Source organism: Myxine glutinosa, chromosome 9, assembly GCF_964187855.1.
Source record: "Myxine glutinosa chromosome 9, kmMyxGlut1.1, whole genome shotgun sequence".
Taxonomy (NCBI): Eukaryota; Metazoa; Chordata; class Myxini; order Myxiniformes; family Myxinidae; genus Myxine; species Myxine glutinosa.
The window spans coordinates 71,091,305-71,110,499 of NC_136269.1; the positions used below are offsets into that span (position 1 = coordinate 71,091,305).

General features: G+C 41.8%; 1 protein-coding gene and 1 long non-coding RNA gene across 2 annotated transcripts in view; one reads left to right on the forward strand and one right to left on the reverse strand.

Moving 5' to 3' along the window:
- Positions 1–2,217: 2,217 nt before the first annotated feature.
- LOC137435325 (uncharacterized) lies at positions 2,218–16,120 on the reverse strand. Its single transcript, XR_010986039.1, has 3 exons — positions 16,106–16,120; positions 14,346–14,465; positions 2,218–2,233 (listed from the first exon to the last, which is right to left on the reverse strand). It is a non-coding gene; the product is annotated as an uncharacterized LOC137435325 (long non-coding RNA).
- The window catches only part of LOC137435321 (coagulation factor X-like), an 84,635-nt gene continuing 80,449 nt past the window's right edge, over positions 15,010–19,195 (forward strand). Inside the window, exons 1-4 of the mRNA XM_078784435.1 lie at positions 15,010–15,132; positions 16,153–16,313; positions 16,562–16,586; positions 18,574–18,687. The gene's annotated coding sequence lies outside the window, so the exon portion shown is untranslated. The remainder of the gene's footprint in view (positions 15,133–16,152; positions 16,314–16,561; positions 16,587–18,573; positions 18,688–19,195) is intronic.

Here is a 19,195-nt window from a genome sequence, read left to right on the forward strand (position 1 = left end):
GCTTTTTCACGTGCGGAGTCAGCTGTGTAGCCGTTTGAGGTAAGGGAGGGGATGGAGGGGGAACAAACACCAGAAACGGATTTGACCAGACGCCACCAGGATTTGGAAGAGGGAGACAGATAAGAGAGTTCGGTCTTGAGAGCGGAGAGATATTGTTTCCTGGCTCTCCTGAGGGTGGACACACACTTGTTTCGGGCTTTGTGAAAGGAAATGAGATTTCCTTCCGTTGGATTTGCTTTCCAGGAGACGAAGGCAAGTTGTTTCTGGGCAACAGCCTCACCACAAGATTCCGTGTACCATGGATGGGAGGAAGGGTATGACAACTGAAGACGAGATGGGATAAATCTGTGCATGAGAGAGAGCAATTTACTTTGGAAGAATTCCCAGGATGAGTTGATGTCAGAGGTGGTAGAGATGGGAGACCAGTCCAGATGATTGATGGCTGCTTGAAGACCGTGCCAGTTGGCCTGAGTGAAATGCCAGACTCGTCGACGCTGAGCAGGCTCCCTGAGGATGGTCAGAGAGATGTCCACTTTAACAAGGACATGATCAGATGATCCGATCGGAGCAGAAGTTTGTCGCCTTTTACGACAAGCAGGGAATTACCAGTGAACTGGTACTCAATTAGCCGACCTCGGAAGGATGACAGGCTGAGTCAACCAAGGTAGTGTATGTTACAAGGACGGAATTAGATTTTGGTGAAGATCCGGAACCGGATACTAGGATTTTAAAAATGAATCGTCACCATTGAGAGATAGGGCCAAAAACGATACATAGCAGGATATCTCAAAAAGTTCAGGACGGATTCGGCCGGAACATGGTGGACAGGTTGGGTGTGTGACAAGGAATAATTCATTCAATTTTGGTGAAGATCCGGATTAGAGAATTTTGAAGTGATTCTTTACCCTTCAGTGATAGGGCTAAAACAATATACAGTGGGAGCCCGACATTCACGGGATATGTTCCTGGAAAATGTCGCGGATGCCCGAACCGCGAATGTGGGGGCATTGTTTCAATGAGAAAAGTGGGATAGGTTCCCAATGGTTCCTGAATCATGGAAAATCCACAAATGTCGAGGAAAATCATGCCAATAACAAGGGAAATCCCGTGAATGTCCCGGAAAATCCCACGAATTTGAGGAAAATCCCACGAATGTATGCCATGGCATTGTTTCAATGGGGGAAAAGAGGGATCAGTTATAGGTTCCTGGCAGCTGCGTACGTCCAGCTGCTTTGTGCATGGCTGGTGGAATATTTGTTTTAGAACTGTTATGCTCACAGATAGTGGATTTTTTTCCATGCAATAACATGGATCAAACAACCCAAGCGTATGAAGTGTGATCAAAAAGTTTGGTGAATGTTGGAATAAGATCATTTTATTAAACATTAAACACATCATTAATCCTCTTCGAAGTACACCCCTCCCGCACATACACACTTGTTCCACCATACCTGCCACTGTCGGAAACATTTATGGAAGTCCTCTTTGTTAATCACCTTAGGAAATGCTGTTCGGTTGGATTTTATGTCTTTGATTGTGTCAAATTGCCTCCCTTTTATCGATTGTTTCAATTTGTGGATAAACCAGAAGTCTTACGGTGCCAAGTCGGGCAAATAAGGCGGATGCGGGATGACAGGAATGTTTTTGCTGCCAAAAATTGTTTGTCATGATGGAAGAGCCACCCGTTCTTCCACTTTTCTGGTATTTTCTGTCTGACTGGCTCTTGCAAACATTACATAGCTTCCACGTAGAAAGACTCATTAACGGTAGCACCTTTGGGAAGAAATTCTGCGTCAACCATTCCTTCCATGTCGAAGAAGGCAATCACCATGACCTTCGCTTGCGATCTCCACTGACGTGCCTTTTTCGGTCTCGGTGACGTTGGTTTTCTTCCACTGGGAGCTCTGTGCTTTCGGGCTCACACAAAGCAATGCCATGGCACACTGGCACATAGTACTAATGGTGTTTGTTTCATTCTGGCAGGTGAGAGGGTTACTGAAATAATCCCCACTCACTGACCTCAACAATATTCACTCATTCATTAGTAGCATTACCATTCACCAAACTTTTTGATCACACCTCTAGATTGTACACATGGACTTTACCTGATCGGCAACGAAGAAATCAGATTGACTCCATTCTATTCCGCGGAAGATGGAGAAGTACTGTGCCATCTGCATTTACTCAGCCGGGCACAGATTGTGGGACAGATCATGAACTCCTTGTGGCAAAACTGAGTTAAATTGGGAAAGGTGAAAGAAACCATGAATAAAAAATACTGACCAAATTACTTTGAAAACATATCCGACCAATCTTATGAATATAATATATTTTCTGTGTGTCTGTCTGTGTGCAACACCAATCAACTGCCTCAACTCTGTGTTTGCCTCAAAATCTTGTGTCGCAAACTCATCGCTCTCTGTACCCACCTTACCCAGTCATTCCCAGCTGCTCCTGGACTCTGTGTCCTTCTCTCCTGATTAATGTTAGCACTTACACGAGCCTCGATGTTGTATACAAAAAAAAAAACAACCTTTAAAGCTTTTTAGAATTCTGCCGTTTTGTGTTCCCCTGTCCAGATTTGTTCATTTATTTGAAAAAGCCTCCCATCTGTAGACAATGGTTCTGAAGCATTATTAATGTGTATTCGTGAAAGACTTGTCCGAGCCAGTTTGTTAAAGATTTGGACAAGAACACACCAACCGGACAAGAACACGGCATTAATAATTGTGGACGTTAAAGAAAAAGAAGAAGAATCTCTTTAACATTCTCTGAAAAGGAGTTTAATCAAACATTTTCTGCAGTCAATGTCCCCACACCCTCCCCCCAACTTAATCATGCTTTAGAAATGGCATGATGCCCTTTTTGGCTTTGCAATGTCCATTAACAAGGCTCAAGGACAATCTTTTTTCACCGGAGCAACATCGGTATCCCTGCTAGTATGCAATAAAGGGAAAAAAATTAACGTTTCCAGAGCTGGATTTGGTTGACAGAATGGCAGACTAATTGTGGCAAGAGCTTGAAGACATTGTAAAAGAAGAGGCCAAAAGCAGAAAGAAGAAGGTTAAATGGCTGTCAGAAGAAGAGATATGAAAACCAAAGGCGCATCAAGAAAGGACAATAAACGGGGAAATGTTGACTTCCAAGGACATGCTGGTTAAGGTAAAGATAAATATATTTCAGAGGCATGCATGGAGATATAAAGTGAAAACTGAGCAGGAAAACTCAGAGATCTTTGTAAAAAGGCTCAGAGAGATCACTGGAAAGTTTAGGTCCAGGATTGGGCTTCTTTAGAATAGAACAGGAAAGTATCTGATAGAGGAAACTGTGAAAGAAATATGGAAGAACTATAATGGAAACTCTGTACAAACGAGATCACAATATGATGGTAACCTTGGAAGGAAGATAATATGCGCAAGAACCAATGATGATAGAATGTGAGGTTTGTAGAACCCCGAAAGAGCTGGCAAATGGAAAAGCAGCAGTTGCCGATGAAATTCCAACAAACTCTTCAAGGTAGTTTGGGAGGAGGCAATCCAAACTTTAACAGGTATCTGCACACCAATCTGGAGCAGGATAGTGTGGTCTAAATGTGGAAGCAGACAGTCTACATACCATTGCCAAATATAGGGAATCCAATAAAATGCTCAAATAACCAAACTACTGCCTTGATTTCACATGCTAGACAGATATTACTAAAGATCTTTCAACACAGAATGGACGACTTCATCTGGCGAAGGAATGCTTGTTGAGCAAGCAGGTTTCAGAAGAGGAAGAGGTCCTCTAAGAGGAGGTCCGAGAGATTAAATAGCAAATCTGAGATGGCTAATGGAAAAAGCAAGGGAATATCAAAGGAAGGTGGATCTCTGTTTTATAGATTACAGCAAAGTCTTTGTGTTGATCATGAATTGATGTGGATTATGCTGAGAGAAATGGGGATGTTGTAGCACCTAATGTATCTGATAAAAATCCTGTACACTAAACAAAAAGTGATAATAAGAACAGATGATGGAAAGACAGAATAGTTTGAGATTGGAAAAGGAGTTAGACAGGGGTACATTCTCTCCCCTTACTTGTTCAATCTGTAGGGCGAGTACATCATGATGAAATCAAACTTGGATGACATGGAGGATGGAGTCAGGATTAGAGGAAGATGTATCAACAACCTAAGGTATGCTGATGATTCCACCCTGTTGGCAGAAAGTAAAGAGGACTTGATGAAACTGCTGCAGATAATGAAAAGGGAAAGCGAAAAAGATGGTCTTTGCTTCAACATAAAAAAAGTATTAAAATCTTGCCAAAGACCGACGTGCTCAGATTTGGAGACGATCATGTGGATACAATGAAAGTTTCATCTTCCTGGGCTTTAATACGGAAGGGAGTGGAAACTGTGGAGGATAAATTAATAGATGGCTAACGTTGCATTGACCAGCAATGTCAGGATTGACAAAGATCTGGAAAGACAAAGCTGTGACGATACAAACCAAGAGGAGGCTGGAGAATGGTCTGGTATTTCCAGTTGCAATATGTGGATGTGAGTTATGGAGACTGAAGAAGAAAGAGAGGAAGAAGATTGACAGTTTTTAAATGTGGTGTTGGAGACTCATGTTAAAAATTTCATGGACTTGAAGAAGAACAAACAATGAAAGTCTGCAGAAATTAATCATGCTGGAGGGAAGAAGATGATTTGTATGTACAGATTTTGTATGTGCAGGATGGATGGGATAAATGATGCAGCTAAGCTGTCTCTGTCAGAGCTTTGGAAAGTAGTGCAGGGTAGGGATGTTTGGAGAAATCTGATCATGAATTTGACCAGAAGTCGGTCACGACTTGATGGAACTCGATGGTGACATGAACGACCTCATCGTTTCGACCTCAACACGACCTCAGCATTTCATGCCATACCTTCATATCAATCAAGTAGTTGCGTTTGCTTTAATAGTTTTGCTGAAACATCTTTGAACAATCTTTTCTGAATATCCGACCTTTCCAAAATATGGGCATGATGAAAATTCTCTTTTGAAATATCAACTTCCATCACATTTCAACTTGTCTATTATTTATGGCTACGGAAAACGAGTTCAATTGTTTTGTTATATTTTTTCTGAGTCCAACATAATCTTTCTTATAATATAGAAAACAGAACAAGCACAATATTGCAGATAATGGTGGCCATAAAACTACGTAATGTCATTGGTGCATATTTTATTCATACATTACCCGATTAAATTGGATTCACAAAATCCCATGTGCCTTGTTAACTGCTGCCTCAAACGGTGCCGATTAATTAAATAATTGCTGCACTATCAAATAATAATTTTTCATCATTGTACGAGCTATGACTGACAGGTGTAATGACAAACTTTATTCTCTATCTATGATTTTAAACTGATATTCTAAGTCCCGCATCCATTCCGATCGGTGTTATAATCAAGCGGATGTGTTTATCCAATCAGATTTTCATTTAAATTTCATTTTTTATCATTTATGTAGAATGTATGATATATGTGTGTGAAGACCAGACAATTTGAATGTAATTTTGACCACATTGCTCTGCAAAGAAATGCTAAGTCAAATATCCCGTTCGTTTGCTGTTCATTTTACCTCCATTAATGATAATAATAATAATTAATGCTAATAATAATAATTAATGATAATAAAATGGCTTACTAAATTCTATATATTGCAACAGCATGTCCAATTTCGTGTCGATTACATCATTAAACAAGAAAGAGTAATCAGAGATTGCAAACCCTCGTCAGGACGTGTTTATGTGGTGTATTTTGTGTGTTTATTAGCTGCTGTGTTTGTGTAGTTTATTGACTATGTAGATTTATGTTCAATCCAATATGGCTGCCGAACCACGTGACCGATGACCTCATCAATTAAATTCTCCCATACAATTTTTGTGTAGATCACGCTCAAGAAATATCAAACTGATTGTATCAAGTGTTCTACTTGTCTAATTATGATGTCAGAATTGAGGCACAGATGACGTCATAATTGAGGCACCGATGACATCATCATGAATATATGTTGTTCCCCATGGGGAGTATTTGACAATGAGCTATGTTTCCATTTTCCCATGGAGCGATTTCGGAGATACAGAGCTGCAAAGTTTTTCGGGTTTTCCAAGATGGCGCCTGCACCACGTGACCTATGACGTCATAATTATCGTTAAAGATTCTGCAAGAGGAGGTGCACCCATGGTGAAAATTTATTGGCAATCGGACCAACGGTTGCAGAGAAAAGTATACTCATGTTCTGTTCGGACAAACAGACAGACAAACAAAGGAAAATTCACTCATGGAGCGCCACTTGGCAAAACAAAACAAAGTAGAATGGCACTCAGGAGAGCACGCTTTTGACCTCAAAAATAATTCGTGGTTGAATTTAGTGACCTGATGTGCAAATCGTCTTCAAAGTATAACTTAATGAAATGAAAATTTGAATATTGATAATTTTAGAAATTTGGCCTATGTTGACCTTTTGGCCTATGATGACCTCAAAAATAGTTGGTGGTTGGTTTCACTAAGCCGATATGAAAATCCCTTTCAAATTTCAAGTCAATCGGATGAAAATTGAGGATGTTAGAAATTTGAAAAAGGTGGTTGACCTTTGGCCTATGTTGACCTTATGACCTATGTTGATCTCAAAATAGTTGGTGGTTGAATTCAGTTAACTGATCTGTAAATCCTATTCAATTTTCAAGTCGATCAAATGAAAATTGAGGATTTTAGAAATTTGAAATTGTTGTTGACCTTTGGTCTATGTTGACCTTTTGGCCTATGCTGATCTCAAAAATAGTTGGTGGTTGAACTCAGTTCGCTGACATGAAAATGCCATTCAAATTCCAAGTCAATCGGATGAAAATTGAGGATTTTAGAAATTTGAAAAAAGTGGTTGACCTTTAGCCTATGTTGACCTTTTGGCCTATTTTGATCTAAAAAATAGTTGGTGGTTGAATTCAGTTCACTGATATGAAAATGCCATTCAAATTTTAAGTCAATCAGATGAAAATTGAGGATTTTAGAAATTTGAAAAAAGTGGTTGACCTTTAGCCTATGTTGACCTTTTGGCCTATTTTGATCTAAAAAATAGTTGGTGGTTGAATTCAGTTCACCGATATGAAAATGCCATTCAAATTTTAAGTCAATCAGATGAAAATTGAGGATTTTAGAAATTTGAAACTTGTTGACCTTTTGTCCGAAGCCTGGTGTTGGGCTAGCGGCTAGGGTGCCAGCTTAGGATCCTAGGATCCTGGGTTCGAATCCCGGTCGATCGTTGAATTAACGCCAGGTGGGTTGACTCAGCCTGTCATCCTTCCGAGGTCGGCAAATTGAGTACCAGTTCACTGGTAATTCCCTGTTTGTCGTAAAAAGGCGACAAAAAGGGTTGGCGGCAGGAAGGGCATCCGGCCGTAAAACATTGCTTCAAAAAGGGGACCAAAAAACAACAACAACCACGGTCCCCGAAAAAGGCCAACCCCTGCTTGCGGGGGGAAATGGCCTCTAAAGGTGGGTTTTTTTTTTGACCTTTTGGCCGATGCTGATCTCAAAAATAGTTAGTGGTTGAACTCAGTTAGCTGCTATGAAAATCCTATTCAAATTTCAAGTCAATCGGATGAAAATTGAGGATTTTAGAAAGTCAATAAAGTGGTTGACCTTTGGCTTATGTTGACCTTTTGGCCTATGCTGATCTCAAAAATAGATGGTGGTTGAATTCAGTTAGCCGATATGTAAATCATATTTAAAAAAACAAGTCAATCGGATGAAAATTGAGGATTTTAGAAATTTGAAAAAAGTGGTTGACCTTTAGCCTATGTTGACCTTTTGGCCTATTTTGATCTAAAAAATAGTTGGTGGTTGAATTCAGTTCACTGATATGAAAATGCCATTCAAATTGTAAGTCAATCAGATGAAAATTGAGGATTTTAGAAATTTGAAAAAAGTGGTTGACCTTTAGCCTATGTTGACCTTCTGGCCTATTTTGATCTAAAAAATAGTTGGTGGTTGAATTCAGTTCACTGATATGAAAATGCCATTCAAATTTTAAGTCAATCAGATGAAAATTGAGGATTTTAGAAATTTGAAACTTGTTGACCTTTTGTCCGAAGCCTGGTGTTGGGCTAGCGGCTAGGGTGCCAGCTTAGGATCCTAGGATCCTGGTTCGAATCCCGGTCGATCGCTGAATTAACGCCAGGGGGGTTGACTCAGCCTGTCATCCTTCCGAGGTCGGCAAATTGAGTACCAGTTCACTGGTAATTCCCTGTTTGTCGTAAAAAGGCGACAAAAAGGGTTGGCGGCAGGAAGGGCATCCGGCCGTAAAACATTGCTTCAAAAAGGGGACCAAAAAACAACAACAACCACGGTCCCCGAAAAAGGCCAACCCCTACTTGCGGGGGAAAATGGCCTCTAAAGGTGGGTTTTTTTTTTGACCTTTTGGCCGATGCTGATCTCAAAAATAGTTAGTGGTTGAATTCAGTTAGCTGCTATGAAAATCCTATTCAAATTTCAAGTCAATCGGATGAAAATTGAGGATTTTAGAAAGTCAAAAAAGTGGTTGACCTTTGGCTTATGTTGACCTTTTGGCCTATGCTGATCTCAAAAATAGTTGGTGGTTGAATTCAGTTAGCCGATATGTAAATCATATTTAAACTAGAACGGGCACTCGGTAGAGCGCATACCTTCGCCGCAGCTACTGTTCTGTACTTGGTAAAAATACGATTTTGACCTTTTCGTGACCTTGACCTTGACCTTTGACCCGATCGCTCCCAAAATCTAATCAAATGTGTCCCGTATAATAACCAATCATCCCACCAAATTTCATGCAATTCGGTTGAATACTTTTTGAGTTATGCGAATAACATACACACACACACACAGACATACAAATAAATACACAGCGATCAAAACATAACCTTCCGCTTTTGCGAAGGTAAAAAACAAGTCAATCGGATGAAAATTGAGGATTTTAGAAATTTGAAAAAAAGTGGTTGACCTGTTGACCTTTTCACCTCAAAAATATATAGGCATTTGTCGGACCACGAACTTTACCATTTGGTGAAGTTTGGTGAAGATCGGTTAAAAACTGTAACCTGTAGGCAAGTATAAATGAGCGGACAGCCAAACAGACAAACACACAAATCGGAGTGATCAACATACTGTACTTGTAAAAAAAAAATTAAAAATGAAATTTGCCAAGTAACAAACGGACCCAAATACAATACCCTCTTCTCTGGCGATTGTAACAAGATAAAACAGGGGGAAATAGATCATTGTAAGAAATGATAAGTTAGAAAAAAATAATAAGGTAATAGAGTTAAACTATGAAATAACAACAAAATAAAATATATACACAAATACTACTTGTTGTTTTGTATACAGCCTGTGGCTGTTGGTTGTATCTTTTTTCTGAAAGCACAGCTGTGCCACTGATGCAGTGCCCAGTAACCAGTAATTACCAGTAAGCTGGTACTCATTTTGCTGACATCAAAAGGATGACAGACTGAGTCATCCCAGCTGGTGTTAATTCAATGGCTGACAGGCGCTCAAACTCAAGACCCTAAAATCTCAGGTGAGCTACCTTAACTGTTAAGCCAGCACCAGGATACCTATATTACATTACTTCAACTCGCACTATTCTGATAACGGTGAATCCACTTTTTATTTAAAATAATAACTAAGTTAGGTAAAGCCCTATTCTTTAAACAGTTTGTTTTACAACGAAATTCAGGGATTTTGGCAGTCCACCAAAGGATTTTTGTGCAGCAATTAATGGGATTTTTTTTTTACAAATTCATTTGAAGTTTTAAAAGTTTTTTTTTTCCATGAATGGGAAATAATTTTTCATGAATCTTCCAGACTCAGGAGTAAATAGTCTTACTGAGACAAAATTTGTTGGTAAGTTGTGTGTCTGGAGCCCAATATCATGCGGAGAGCACATTTTTGAATTTGTAAGTGCGCCGCTCCAGACATATTCGGTAAGAGCCTGAATATTAATTTTGAAAACTGTAAGCAAATCTTGGGACGGTAATCCATGATGTTTCAAAAGACATAACATGTGGAGTTTACTATTTGCACGTTTTTCGATATTCTCCACATGAGTTTCCCACTTTAAAACATTTTGAATATAAACACCTAAGACTTTCGCCATGTATATGTACATAGTGACGTTGGTAGTTTCCGATCTACACTATTGGCTCATTTGGAAAATTTTGCATAAAACGAATATCCATTTTGACACCATTTTCAGGATTTAATCTCATTTTATTGCATTGAGACCATTTCAAAAGCTTATTAGCTGCTAATTGTACACAGTATTTGAAAGGTGGTGTGATTGACAACATTGAACAAGAGTTAAGTCACCAACATTTAAACATATAAAGTTCATCAGACAATAGTGCATCATTGACCATCACGAAAATATTGTCCTGTGGACGACTCTGTTAAGACAGTGCGTCCACGGATGGCAATCGAGCTTCATGAGGTGTTATCCAAATCAATGGTGGATCATACGCGAGCAGGGGGGGTTTGGGGGAGAATGCCGACTTACCTTCAACTTTCAACTGGGTACTGAACCTTTTGACGCAGGCGTCTTCAACCTGAAAATCAATAAATCAAACCAGACGGAATTTATGGTGCAAAAATAAACACGTTTATTTTACAAACCCAAGCACAAAAAAACGCGATGATAAATAAATAATGCTCCTAAATCGGGATCCTACACACCTCACTTCAAATACAAGCACAGGGGAAGATAATTAAAGAAACCGTTGTGTGCGCGTTCGTGTTGGCTTATCTGTCTGGATGTCAGGTCCGTCTGGCTCGAGCGCGTCCAGGAGCAGGACACAGAGTCCAGGAGCAGTTGGGTTCGACTGGGAAAGGTGGGAACAGAGAGAGATGGGTTTGGGACGAAGGATTTCGAGGCGAACACAGAGTTGAGGCATTCGGCTTTGTCACGTGCGATGTCAACTGTGTGGCCATTTGAGGTAAGGGAGGGGATGGAGGGGGAACAAACACTAGAAACGGATTTGACCAGACGCCACCAGGATTTGGAGGAAGGAGACAGGTTTGAGAGTTCATTCTTGAGTGAGGAGAGATAGTGCTTCCTGGCACTCCTGAGGGTAGACACACACTTGTTCCGAGCTTGGTGGAAGGAACTGAGATTTCCTTCAGTTGGATTAGCCTTCCAAGAGGCAAAGGCTTGTTTGTTTGTTTCAGGGCAACTGCCTCACCACAAGATTCAGTGTACCATGGACGGGAGGAAGGGTAAGACAATTGAAGGCGAGATGGGATAAATCTGTGCATGAGAGAGATCAGTTTGCTTTGGAAGAATTCCCAGGAAGAATTGATGTCAGAGGCAGTGGAGATGGGAGACCAATCCAGACGATTGATGGCTGCTTGAAGACCGTCCCAGTCGGCCTGAGTGAAATGCCAGACTCGTCGATGCTGAGGAGGCTCTCTGAGAATGGCCAGAGAGATGTCCACTTTGACAAGCACATGATCAGAAGAACCGATTGGAGCAGAAGAAGAGCAGCAGACATTAGCAGGGAAGTTTGTCATAACCAAGTCTAGAAGAGAAGATACTCCATTGGCTGAGATCCGGGTCGGGAAATTGACAGATTGTGTCAATCCCAGTGAGTCACAGAAGTCCTTTGCTGAGGTGCCATGACTAGTGAGAGAGGAACCCACACCCAACCAGGTGGCATGATGACAGTTGAAGTCACCACATATGAGGAAGAGAGAGTTGGGATGAGTGGATAGAAGTTGGTCCATGTTGTCAGACATTGAAATGTAGATGGAGTCATCACTGTTTGCGGGACGGTACAGAACACATATGAACAAAAGGTGGGAGCGGAGAGGAAGCCGTAACCAGAGGTACTCCTGCGGGTGAGGAGGAAAGAGAGCAGTGCAAGGAGAGTGAGGAAGAGAGTTTTTGACAAAGATAGCCACCCCACCACCAGGCCGAGGCTCAGGTCTATCATACCGGAGGAGGGAGTAACCAGGAAGAGATATTAAGGAATCAGAGACATCTTGAAGGAGGAAAGTCTCTGTTAAGCAGATCAAGTCTGGATTGTCAGAAGCAACCTGTATGGAGAGATCAGTCAGGTTTGAGCGAAGGCCCCGGATGTTTGAGGTCCATACCGTTAATGAAGAGAGAGGGGGAGCATCGGGTACAGGACAGGGGAGGGGAGGAGTAGGGTAAGATGAAGGATGAGAGGGGGAGGTAGGGAGAGCAGTTGATAGTGTTTCAGATGTTGCAGAAGAGTTCCAAGAAAGGGAAGGATGAGGAGGATGAAAGGTTTGCTGGTGAAGGGATGCGGCACAGTGAGGGGTTGTTTGAGGGGGGGCAGAGGAAAGTAGAAGGTTTGGGGGGGTGGAGGTATGAGATAGAAGGGAGACGAAGTGGGGAGGAGGCAGCTTGGAGGAGGAGGGGGGAGGAGAGAGAATTGGAGAGGAATGGTATGGGGGGAGAATTGAATGGGAGGGATTGGGGGGGAGTTTTGAAGGGGAGGAGTGAGGGGGGAGTTTAGGAGGGGAGGGGCAAGGGGGGAGTTTTGGAGGGAAGGGGAAAGGGGGGAGATCAGGAGTGGAGGGGCAAGGGGGGGGATTAGGAGGGGAGGGGCAAAGGGGAAGTTTAGGAGGGGAAGGGCAAGGGGGGAGTTCAGGAGTGGAGGGGCAAGGGGGGAGTTTAAGAGTGGAGGGGCAAGGGGGAAGTTTCGGAGTGTAGGTGCAAGGGGGGGGATTTGGATGGGAGGGGCAAGAGGGGAGTTTAGAAAGTGGATGATTAATGAAAGACGAACATTGATAACAAATTGGGTTTGTTGTGATTTTCAAGTTAGCAATCCGGTTCAGGATGATGGAGGAGGGATGGAATGAATGTGAATTTAGACCATGTAGTGAGGGAGACGTATAAGATATTGAATTTCTTTTTTTTGAAGTGGAATGAGTTGGAGAGGAAATTGAGAAAAGCCTTTTAAATAGGAAGAAAAACAGCGTGTTGTAATATACCACTGAATAAAAAACAGAAGGGGAAAGGTTAAACATATTTAAAATATTTAAACAGAACTATGAACAATCTTATATGCACAAAAATACCAACGGGGGGAGAGCCGAGAGGGACCACCACGAGTCACGTGAACAGGGCAAACGGTGGATGGCAAGGAGATAATGGGGGTGGGGCGAACAGCACACCTGGACAGAAAATACAGGATGAGACAACAGTACACGTGGAGAAAATAAAATAAATGTTTTTGTTTTTTTTTGTTTTTTTTGGGGGGGGGGGGGGTGGGGATTTAGAACGTTAGACAGTATTATGTTCGGGGTAGAAGGGAAAAAACCAAGAGCCAAGCAAAACACACTTAAGTTAACAAAACACCGACGGGGGTACAACTACAAGGCCACACACGAGGAGCAGAAAACGATTAATTAATTACGAGTTACAGGAAATTCAAACCAAAACGAACTATAATCAAACAATATCACATGGACGATAAAATAACGAATTGAAATTTGACAATCTATCTGGGGAAATGGGGGAGAAACACGTGGTCGAAGAACGAACGAACGAATAAGAATGAATAAACGAATGAGCACAGAGAAGGTAGTCTTTTTTTTTTGTTTTTTTGAGTTGAGATTTACATAAGGAAGTAGGCTTTGGGGTGGAAAGACTGCGAAAACAGAGAACGAAAGTTATTGGATCACAAACGACAGGCGCTGAGAGAAAAACAAAGCCTCAAGGTTGTACTTGTACAGTGTACACTGTACAAGACCTCGAGACGACACGAATTAACGCGATTTTCAATACAGGTATGAAAGATTTGCACCGAAAATCTTTGACGGGACAATATACGTACATACACCATAAAAGAAATACAGTTATAACGAAAATACAAATTGGAACAATGACTTAACTTCGATTTCGATGGAGAGCGTGGAGACCTGCGAAAAAACGAACCGTCGCCAGCAAGACCATTATTTTCCTTGATTTTCATTAACATTAGGCATTTCCCTTGTGTCAATAATGTGTTGTTGCAGTTGAATTGTCCCATTTTCCCCACATACTTTTACTAAAAATTCAAGATTTTCATTAACATTAGGCATTTCCTTGATTCTGATGTTGATGTTGATGGGGTAGGAATGTGGAATTTGGCCATGGCACTGGTGATAGCTAACCAACTTTTCGCAAAGGACATTGTGGGATCTTTAACGTCCATCAACTGCTGCCAGCAGCTGGGATGCCCAGTTTACGCATCCATATGTAGGACAGCATAACAGATGACATTTTATATTTGGGTGCGGATCCAAACCCAGGTGAGACTGCTTAGAGGCGAGTGTGCGTACCTCTAGAGTCCAGACAATCCCACCAGCCATTGAGCCATAGACAGATGTTGACTTGCTTGAAGCACAACTGTCTTGCAGCAGGTTCCGCAATAGTTTACCTCGTCCGCTAGACCTTGGCTCCTGAGAAGCCCGAACACGTGTGTGCACTGAGAAAACTGTTAAATGTGGCTGCGAACATGCGTTCATTGGAATTCTGACATTGTAGCTATCGGTGGGGAGTCTGTGGATCATCAACATTAAACCATTAAAATCATCTAAAAAAAAAAAGTCTAAAAAAGGGTCTAAAATGCAGAAGGCCAAGGAAATGAAAATAAAGAAAGGCTTGACAACAAGTAAATAGAAAATTAGAGCTCAATATGACAGGAAAGTTTGAAAAGAGACAGAACAATCAATTCATGAGACACACACCATTAAAAATGCAATTTGTGACCATGCCACAAGGGATTGTGAACAAGATTTAAAATAACAGCAACACAACAACGAGTGATTGCATTGTATATAACAATCATTTATTGTGATGTATTAATTTAGGCGCACGCAGCAAAAGATGAAGAATGGAGTGATGTGTTTTATTGTGTTCCTGAAGACAGCCCGTGTGCGGCACGAGGGGAGGAACGACAGTCGGAGCGACAAAAGTTTTATCCAATAAAAGGCGGGGAGGGAGAGAAGCAGAACGAACAAACCGGCTCTATTTGCGTGTCCAGGCTCAGCTAGCTGTTTCACAAAATCATGTTATTTCACTTCTTCATTGGCGTTATCTTATTCGTGCCTCCTGCTCTCATGAAAGGTAAGTTTTCAACTTTGGATGTGCGGAAGAATGTCTCAAATGGTTTATTTAACTTGAACAAAGTTTTCAAAAAACAATGTGCATGGTTGTGAAGGTTGTAACATTTGTGTTGTACCCTCCCGGGTGTGCGTACTTTTTTACGATTGTGCGCATGAATACGTTTTGAAAGTTGGTACGGTCACACGACTAGTTGGAAGTTTGTTTTTTAGTGGATTTCGTTTGGACGGCTGTTTGTTTAGCTCGGTATCTGGTGCAGCCGACGTTGCTCTGTCTTAAGCGTTTCTCGGCCTTACGCAGTGGGATATCGCAGGACACGATGGGTTAATTTCATCGATGCTCGAATGTGATGCATGACAGATTGTTTGGTTAAACCAGTTGATTCACTTCCTGGCCCTAAAATGATTCGGACTGCAGAGATGGCCGAATGCCTAATAACTACTTGTTTTGGGTTTTTTGTGCCAGCTAGCCACCTGACAGGTACTGTTCTTGAATGGCCTGGTCATATGTCCATGGACGAACAAAAAATATCATCATAGGATTGATAATGCACTTTTTGGAAATATACTCAACTCATTAAAGTAACAGAATTGCTTTCTTGCGCGTGTAAGCGCAATAAATGTGCAATCTCACGGTGACCCTCGTTTTGCATTTAAAGTGTAAATCTTTCTCCCCGAATTGCCATAATTTTATGTACATAATTCTTTAGAATATGAATTTGCTTAGTCAAGTGTGGCTGGTGTTGTGATGAGTTTTTCTTGCGCTTGCTTTTAGTTTATTTAGTGAGTGATAGTAAATGTCCAGAGATGAGAGTAGAAAAATTGTGACGTAGATAAAATCTCTATTAAATGGCTCGTTTGTTTAGGACAGATTATATATATATATATATATATATATATATATATATATACATATATATATATATATATATATATATACATTTGTGTAGTGTGGATGTGATTTAGAGAAGACTTACGTTGCTCGATCCGAAAAGTCTGATTTAGGGGATTCTGGCTCTTTCAGTGTTTCTGCAGCGGGAAGAAGCGGGGGTGTTTTTGGAACGCTCCCGGCGTGCGAACACGTTCTGGGAGGAATTTAAGAAAGGGGACATGGAACGAGAATGTCAGGAGGAACGATGCGATTGGGAAGAAGCATGAGAGATCTTCGAGAACGAGGAAGCGACGGTTAGAAAAAAACAAAAACAATGTTGCTGTGGGGTGCAAGTTTATCAAAAGTTCAAAAGATCAGACATCTTGCATTGCCAACTTATTAAAGGAAATTTTGAATACATGGAAAAATCTCCGAAGTAATAATTATCATCATCTCATTAGATGAGATGTTGTGAAAAAGAATATCCAGTATTTTTTCAATTTATGCATTATGCAGGCCAAAAATGTCTCCTGTTGAGATCATGTGACTTGTGTGTTCACAGAAAGAGTTCTGGGGGCCGTACACAGGTAGGTACCTTGTCTGAAGGGGAGCTGCTTGCCTTGAATTTGCGACTTGCACTGATTCTCCGTCGCACTTGTCACTGGTTTCCTCCTCGCAACACCGGTCTATCTCCACAATCCTCCCCAACTGAAATGCCTTTATTGTAATTGCCTGTCTTGTTTGTCCACAAACTTTGCTCAACGTGCAAAGATCAAAACTGACATAAACATTCTTGAAATTGATTTTTCTGGAGACAAAGCAATTGCCTTCAGATTGCGATTCATGACAAGAATGTTATTTGCTTTCTTTGATTGTATTCATGAATAGCACGAGGCCTTTTTGTGCACAAAGTCAAGGCTCGTGGAAGAGCTGGAAAATAATGGATCAGGACGCAACAGAACAATAGGAACAGTATAAAGAGGGATGGGGGGGGGGGGTGGGCACCAGAAACAGGGTTTGCGGGACAAAATAGAAGGAGGACTTGGACAAATAAGGGATGTGGGGAAGAATAAGCAGAAGAGCACGCATGGAGTCGACAACATGGATACACAAGAAAACTCTCAGAAAGAATTTTTTTGGAAAGCTTTAGATACAATCCATGTATTTGTCCGTCTTTTGTTTCTGTTTGATGTGTTCTCTGTAATCACAATTTTTCTGGGCTGGCAAGATGGCCTAAAGGTATGCACACTCGCCTCTAGGCTGTCTCGCCTGGGTTTGAATCCCGACCCGGCTATAAACTGTCATCCTGGTGTTTCACAGGCAGGGTTATTCATCAATGTGTGTCGTCCCTTGGATGGACTTTAAATTGGCGTCCCGGCTACCAGCCTGCTTTGGTGGATGTTAAAGATCTTACCGGTGTCCTTCCCTTAAAATAAGTGAGCTACTGCCAGCACCATGAACAAATGACATATTCCTGCCCGAGACAGCAAGGGGCACTGCATCAGCGGCATAGCCACGCCCACATCCAATTGCATCAGCAGCATAGCCACGCCCACAGCCAATTGCATCAGCGGCATAGCCACGCCCACAGCCAATTGCATCAGCGGCATAGCCACGCCCACAGCCAATTGCATCAGCAGCATAGACACGCCCACAGCCAATTGCATCTGCGGCATAGCCACGCCCACAGCCAATTGCATCAGTGACATAGACACGCCCACATCCAATTGCATCAGCGGCATAGCCACGCCCACAGCCAATTGCATCAGTGGCATAGCCACGCCCACAGCCAATTGCATCAGCGGCATAGCCACGCCCACAGCCAATTGCATCAGTGGCATAGCCACGCCCACAGCCAATTGCATCAACGGCATAGCCACGCCCAATTGCATCAGCATTGTCCTCAGCATTGATTGTCATTGATCAGCATTGTCCTGGAAGTCCTTGGTGTCCTTGTGTTTTATACTTCTCCCACCCCCCCGCCCCCCCTTTCCACGCCTCCTCCCCCCAAGCCCTCTCCCTCCCACACATCTCCCTGCTCTTAAATGTTGTGTGCTCTCAAGTGTTTGCGTGCTTCCCATTCTCTTGTCTTCCGCTCCCTCTTTTTATATATTTTGTTTGTCTGGTTGATTTGTTTGTGAAGTAAATGTCAGCTCTTTCACGAGCCTCGATTCAGTATACAAAAAAAAAAAAAAAAAAAAAATCAGTGGCATAGCCACGCCCACAGCCAATTGCATCAGCGGCATAGCCACGCCCACAGCCAATTGCATCAGTGACATAGCCACGCCCACAGCCAATGATGCTACCCCGCAGCCATGTGCTGCATATGAACGAAGATTCAGATTATTTTCTCTGTGCCATCCACTGCTTCCTTCTCTTTTGCTTTTGATTCGATGCCATCTTACATTTCCTTCTAAATTAATCGTTTTTGAGAATCCCACTTTTTTATTCGTTATTTCTCTCATTTTACCACTCCTGCCTCTAACCCTAACAACCCTAACTCTAATACTGTGTGTTCCTTGTTTTTAAAGTTTAAAGTTAAAGTGTTTAAAGTTAATCTCTGCGTGCCACCAGGTGAAAGCCATTGCCACAGCCACCCATGCCTGAACGGAGGTATATGTGAAGACGTGAAGCCCACGTACGTGTGCTTCTGCCTTGATGGCTACGTAGGAATCAATTGTGAAACAGGTATGCGTCTTGAACAAGCCAGCAGAGCACCAAGTCGATGTCTCGTTAATCAAAACAAACACATGCACTCTGACCTATTCGTCCTACATGATCGTGCAATTCGTCCGACTTTGACCCAAGTCTGAGGAGCATGGTTAGTGATGTGTATCGGATCGCCATGATCATGCCAGCATTGGAAAGTTGAAATATTCAAGTTAAGATATAACTAGGACACATTATTATACATTGATGGCTTTAAATTTGCTTTACGTCGCAGTGATCACGCCATATCCTAATTTTGGTGCAGCCCATCCATTCTCACTTCGCTGGTCCCATCTTGTCATGTTTTGATGCTTTTAATGATTACATTTTGATTACAAGTGATTCATTAAAATGTAGCACCACCTCCCTTTCCATAATCGCAGTCACTGATGGTGCAGCCTTCCCATTGGCTGCTCGATTTCAAATATTATTAAATTAAAGGTTGAAGCACTCAATATGGTTTCACGTCAAGTTAAAATTTTTATCA